A 6,717-nucleotide genomic window follows, 5' to 3' on the forward strand; every position below is an offset into this window, starting at 1 on the left:
TTTCTTGATCTTCTTACAGATCCAAACCCTCTTGTCCCGAACATGCTATTTTAAGTTGGCTTTTGAACTCTATCTTTGAAGCTATGCTGGGTCATGTGCTTCGCTGCAATTTTTCCCAAGAACTATGGGTTCTCCTGGAAAATCTCTTCACAACCCAATCTTGCGCTCGCATTCTCCAGCTGCGATTTCAACTCCAATCCATGAAAAAGGGAGCTCTGTCTATTCATGACTATATTTTAAAAATGAAAACTATAGCTGATGGTCTCACTGCTGCAGGACAGGTTTTAATGATGATGACTTGATTCTCTATATCCTTGGTGGCCTTGGACTTGAGTATGACTTAGTTGTCATTAATCTTACATCCAGGGTTGATCACGTTACCCTTTCTGAGCTTCAGTTTCTCCTCCAGATTCAGGAGATGAGGATTGATCAAATCAACTCTGTTGTAACCACTGACCTCATTGTTCCATCTGCTAATTTTGCAGCTCAGAATAGGAAACCTTTTGTTCTTTCTCACTCTGGTAGGTCCTCTCCCTTCCGTGGTCGTGGTCGTGGCCGTGGTCGAAGCAACCATAGTCGTCTTGTTTGCCAACTTTGCAACAAACCAGGCCATCCAACAGTCAAGTGTTACTATCACTTCGACAAAAGCTTTGCTCCAGCTCCCTTCAATTCTAATCAACCTGCCATTTCTCAGCATAATGCTCATGGCAGAACCGGTGGTAACTACCAGCAAGCTTTTATAGCTAACTCTAGCCAACAATCTCTTTCTGATGATGCAAATTGGTATCTTGACAGTGGTGCCACAAACCACATCACTGACCATGTTGAAAATCTCCAAGCTCAAACTTAGTACAATGGTAAGACTCACTTGACAGTCGGTAATGATCAAGCTCTTCAAATTTCTCATATTGGCAATTTTGTTATTAAAGCAAGTGGTGCTACAAAATCTGTCAAAATCAATAACATTCTTTGTGTTCCTTCTATTACTAAAAATCTCTTAAGTGTTTCTCAACTCACCAAAGATAATAATTCATATGCCACATTTTATGCTAACTCGTGTGTTTTGAAGGACATGGATACGAAGAAGGTTCTTTTTCAAGGGAAGGTTAGCAATGGACTCTATCAACTTACAGCTCCTGCTACATATTCTCCAAGTCTCAGTTCAACTTGTCCTACCGCCCAAGTCTCAGAAAATAAAATCTTAAGTCCTAGTCAAGAGTCTTTCAAATCTTGTTTTAGTGTTTCTGTCAATGAGTCTGAATTATGGCACCTTAAGTTAGGCCATCATTCCTTTAATGTACTCAAGCATGTTTTAACCAATGAAAATAAAGCTTTGTCTTCCACTTTGCATTTTTGCTCTAGCTGTCAATTGGGTAAATCTCATCATAAAACATATCCCTCAACTCTTGAAGAGTCCAAACATGCACTTGACTTAGTGCATTCTGATATATGGGGTCTGCCCCTACCTTGTCTAGACATGGATATAGGTATTACATTCACTTTATTGATGACTTTAGCAGGTATACTTGGATTTTCCCATTAAAACCCAAAGATGAGGCTCTTCAAGTGTTCAAAAACTTTCAGGCTCAAGTTGAGCGCCAACTCAACACCAAAGTCAAAATTGTCCAAACCGATTGGGGCGGTGAATATCGGTCCTTTGAGCCTTTCCTTCAAAGCTTGGGAATTAGATTTCGTCACCCTTGTCCACATACACATCAACAAAATGGCAAAGTTGAACGAAAACATAGGCACATCGTTGAAACAGGTTTAACTCTTCTAGCTCACTCTATCATGCCTCAACGATTTTGGTGGGAGGCTTTTCAAACAGCCACCTTCCTTATTAATCATCTCGTTACTCTTGTTTTACACTACAAAATTCCCATTCAAAAATTATTTAATCTCACACCAAATTATACATTTTTAAAGGCTTTTGGTTGTGCTTGTTATCCATATCTTCGCCCCTATAATTCAAACAAGCTTCAATTCTGTTCAGCAAGATGTGTTTTTATAGGTTACAGTTCAAGTCACAAAGGATATATGTGTCTTCATTCATCTGGTCGTGTCTATATCGTGAGTAGTGTATCATTTGATGAGTCTGATTTTCATTTTGCTACAGGGTTCACTTACACTACTGCTTGTACAGATTCTGCCATCACACCTTCTCAGTACCCGCAATGGTTACCCTATTTACCCACTGTGACTTTTGAACATGCAGCTGGAAATGTGGATGTTGATACTGTATATTCCTCTCCTTCACTTGCAGAAGACTCAACTTCATATTCACCTTTGACTCCCACTCAATCATCAAAACCAACTAGTTCAGGTAGTTCATCTTCTTACTCAACTCCTCCTTTGCATGTTCACTCACCTTTGCCACCTTTGCAGCAAGTGCCTCACCCACAAAATTGACCAGTTTTATCCTCTCCACAGCCACTCCCAAAACCGTCCCACCCTATGATTACCCGAGCCAAAGCCGGTATCTACAAACCTCGAGTTTTTCATGCCTTTTTCCCATCACCGCTTGCATTAATAACATAATATGAACCTGAAACTACTGCTCAAGCTCTCACTCTTCCCCATTGGAAATCTGCAATGGATATTGAATACTCAGCTCTCATGAAGAACAATACTTGGACCCTTGTTCCTAGAACTTCTGCTATGAGTATTGTTGACAATTGCTAGGTATTTCGTGTTAAAAAGAACCAAGACGGTACCGTTCAGCGCTACAAAGTGCGTCTTGTTGCTAAAGGTTTTCAACAACAACCAGGGGTGGATTTCTTTGAGACTTTTAGTCTAGTTGTAAAGAGTTCTACCATTCACATTATTCTTGCTCTCGTTGCCTCCAAAATTTGGAATATTCAACAAGTGGATATTGATAATGCGTTTCTCAATGGCACTCTCACTGAAACAGTCTACATGTCACAACCCCTTGGTTATGTCAATGCTGCCTTTCCTCATCATGTTTGTAAACTCAACAAGGCTTTATATGGGCTTCGACAAGCTCCTCGGGCATGGTTTGATCAACTAAAGGCAATTATTTTATCTTTGAACTTCAAGAACTCGGTTTCAGATTCCTCTCTCTTCTACTATCGCAATGCAGGTGCTGAACTTTATCTCCTCGTCTATGTCGATGATATTCTCTTAACTAGCAGCAATCATCAACAAGTCAAGCATATTATCACTCAACTCCAGCAGTTTTTCTCTCTAAAATCGCTGGGGTCTATGAATTATTTTCTTGGTTTCGAAATCACTCGGGGAGCATACGGTATTCATCATTCTCAAGAAAAATACACGACTGATTTGCTTCAAAAAACTAATATGCTCAAGTGTAAATCCAGCCCAACACCTATCTCTCAAGGAGAAAAGTTAAGTACTGGAGATAGCAAACCTTTTGACCAACCTTCATTCTTTCAGAGTGTTATGGGAGGCCTCCAATACCTCACCTTGAGCAGACCTGACATTGCATTCACTGTAAATAAGTTAAGCCAATTTATGCATAGCCCTACTCAAACATCATTGGGTTGTTTGCAAAAGGCTCATGAGATATCTTTGTGGTACTATAGGACAGGGCCTCATCTTCAAACCTTCAAGTCATTGGACAATCGAATGCTTTAGCGATGCGGATTGGGCTGGTTCTATTGATGATCGAAAGTCGACTACTGGTTACTGTGTGTATTTGGGAGGCAATTTGATTAATTGGTGCTCCAAGAAACAAAAGGCTGTTGCAAAATCATCAACTAAAGTTGAATATCGTGCTCTAACTCAGACTGCCACTGAGGTGGCGTGGCTGAACTCACTCTTCAAAGAACTTTGTCTTAATCACAGTGTCCCTGCCGTAATCTAGTGTGATAATGCACGAGCTAAGCAACTTTCCTCTAATCCTGTTTTCCATAGCCGAACCAAGCACATAGAAGTTGATGTGCACTACATCCGTGACATGATCAAACAGGGTCTCGTTGAGGTGCGACACATTCTAACACATGAACAAACAACAGATATCTTTACCAAAGCCATGTCAATCAACCAATTTCTACATTTAAAAGACAAGTGTTACACCCAGATTTCGAGCTATGTTAAATATGACCTCGAAAGTTGGATTCGCAAACTAGTGGACTCATAAGGTTGGAAATATGCTCCAGGATTGTATATCGAGCCTGCAGGACATGGACGACCTCGAATGTAGTGACCTCGGAGTGTTCATGATCTCGAAAAGATAGTTCCGGAGACGCTTCCATCTTCAGGGATGACCTCGGATCAGGGGTCCCGAGCTCGACGCACATACGATCTCGAAATCCATGTGGCCTCGAGAGATATCTCAAGCTCGAAAGATGACGGGAAACCTGGGAGGCTAAAGCCTTAGAGATACATGATAACCACCTTGAATATCTATAAGTGTTGTAAATACGAGATGTAATCCTCATTTATTATTGTAAATCCCCTAGAATCGTGGGATATTATTTGGTCAGTTATACGTCCCCTGGTATTCAGGGGACGTTTCCTTTTATATCTGATTATAGGCATTTAAAGCCATTAATTTTATTCACAAAAAGAGTAACTACCCAAAATATGTGGGATAGTATTCTGCAGCCTTCTCTATAAATAGAGAGGTTAAGCACCATTGTAATGGACCGAAATTCTGATCCTTGAGAGAAAACTCTGAAAAATTCATGCTGAAGAATTCTCAGAGATAATCTTGAGTATTAATAACAGAGACTCGTTGTAATGCCCCGGATTCCCTAATGTGGTTTAACGGCTGGATTAGTAGGCCGGGAGGGCCATAATTGTTTAATTATGCCATTAAACGTGTTTATGTACGTTTATGAGAATTATATTATAATATAATGTTAATTGTATGCATGTCGGTGATATATGTTGAGACCACATTATGATGTGGATTTGTTCGAGCTGTTCGACATGAGACGATCGTAGATGATTGATTAGCGGTTTAGTCACAACAGGATTAAGTGTCGGGACTTGGTTTGAGTCTCGGGGTGATTTTGATGATTAGAGCGTTACCGGGAGATAAAGGGTAACGGGATGTGAACTATTGGTGTTTGAGATTATTGAGAATAACGGGAATTGGAGAGCGTTAATTATGATTAACGAGTTAGGAGGAAAGTACCAAAAATGCCCTTGGGAGTCTTTAGAAACCATTAAATGACCTAGGGGTAAAATGGTCATTTCACCCCTAGGATAGATATAACCTTATTTAGCTGAAAAGGTGATGGAAAAACAGAGTATCATTGAGAGTTCTCCCGTACCTTCTTTTTCTCTATGTTCTTTGTGGTTTTTGAGCCAACTTTGAGGATTCTAGCTTGGGAAGCAAGCCTTGGGAGTTTGGGAGTGTGTTCCATCATTGAAGAGCTTCATAAGCCAAGCTTTGGGTAAGTTTCTAACCATAGTTTCTCTGGTTTGCTCTGTTTTAGTTTTGTTTTGCAGCTGAAATGTTTAGGGTGAATTCATGGGTTTTGTTGGGAGTTTTGGCTAGGGTTCCCATGCTTGTGATGTTTGGGATGTGTTGGGATGGTTTTTGGGTTCATTTGGCATCAAGAATAGGCTTTGGAAGCTTGGGAATCGAGTAAGAACCGAAGGAGATGAAGAAAGTCGGTTCAGGGGTGTTCTGGGCTGGAGGTAGCGCTACAGCGCCCACCCTAGGGCGCTATAGCGCTCCTCAGGAGGGTTTCTGGCACTTGGGCGGTTCTGAGTATAGCGTTGTAGCGCTAGGGGTTGAGCGCTGTAGCGCTACCCTGTTCCTTCCAAACCCCGTTTTGAGTGTTTTTAAGGGTTTTTGACTTGGGGTTTCAATCCTTAAGGCCCGGGATCGATTCTACTCACCGTGTGGGCATGTTTCGAGGTCCCGAGGATGGTGTTTAGGTTAAGACCCTATTATTGTGGATTCTCATTAATGGAGGTTATAATTGGTTGTGATTAGGTAACCGCTAAGGAGCTAAAAGACCGATCGTTCTCAGGGGTCGTCTTTATCGTACTTCTCGCTCGAACTTGAGCTAAGAAAACAGTGTATGAATACAGTTGCACCTTGTACAGGTATATGACATGCATGGTTTGATATTGAAGCATGTTGGTTGATATATGTGAACGTGGATTGCATATTAAATGCTAATGAATGATGATCACCTGTTTAAGACACTGACTAGTCAGGGACCGACTCTAAAGTCGATGATCACGCATTGAATGACCCTATGGCATTAATGCGGGACCGGCCCTAAGGTCGATGAACTTATAAGCGCTTGCCTGGTCTACGACCAGATGACTATAGCCAAGGTATATGACCCCGGTGACCGTTTGTCACATGGCTAAGGGACGTTGTCCATAGTTTCGGCTCTAGAGTCGTGAGGAAGGTTATGTTGGTGACCAATCACCATGCACCTGTCCTGAATAAACTTATGAGTGAAACACTTATCGATTAAGCCCTGGTGACCCTATCGTCACATGGCTAGAGGGAGCATTGCTCGTTACTGTGACTTTTGGCTATTGTCACCTATTTGTTGGACTGATAGTCCTGGATGATTATTATGATTGTTGCTGATATTATACCGTATCTTATTGTGTTTTCTTGCTGGGCCTTGGCTCATGGGTGCTACGTGGTGCAGGTAAAGGAAAGGAAAAGCTTGGCTAGCCTTGAGTGGAGAGCTTGGGCGATGTGATGTACATACAGGGCCGCTTGACCGCCACGGTCGAGGAGTTCTCAGAGGGACT

The 6,717-nt window shown here is 41.6% G+C and overlaps 1 pseudogene; it reads left to right on the forward strand.

Moving 5' to 3' along the window:
- Positions 1 to 280: 280 nt before the first annotated feature.
- LOC133799173 (small nucleolar RNA Z247) lies at positions 281 to 374 on the forward strand (annotated as a pseudogene).
- The last annotated feature ends 6,343 nt before the right edge of the window (positions 375 to 6,717 follow it).

The sequence above is a fragment of the Humulus lupulus genome, chromosome 8 (genome assembly GCF_963169125.1).
Source record: "Humulus lupulus chromosome 8, drHumLupu1.1, whole genome shotgun sequence".
Taxonomy (NCBI): Eukaryota; Viridiplantae; Streptophyta; class Magnoliopsida; order Rosales; family Cannabaceae; genus Humulus; species Humulus lupulus.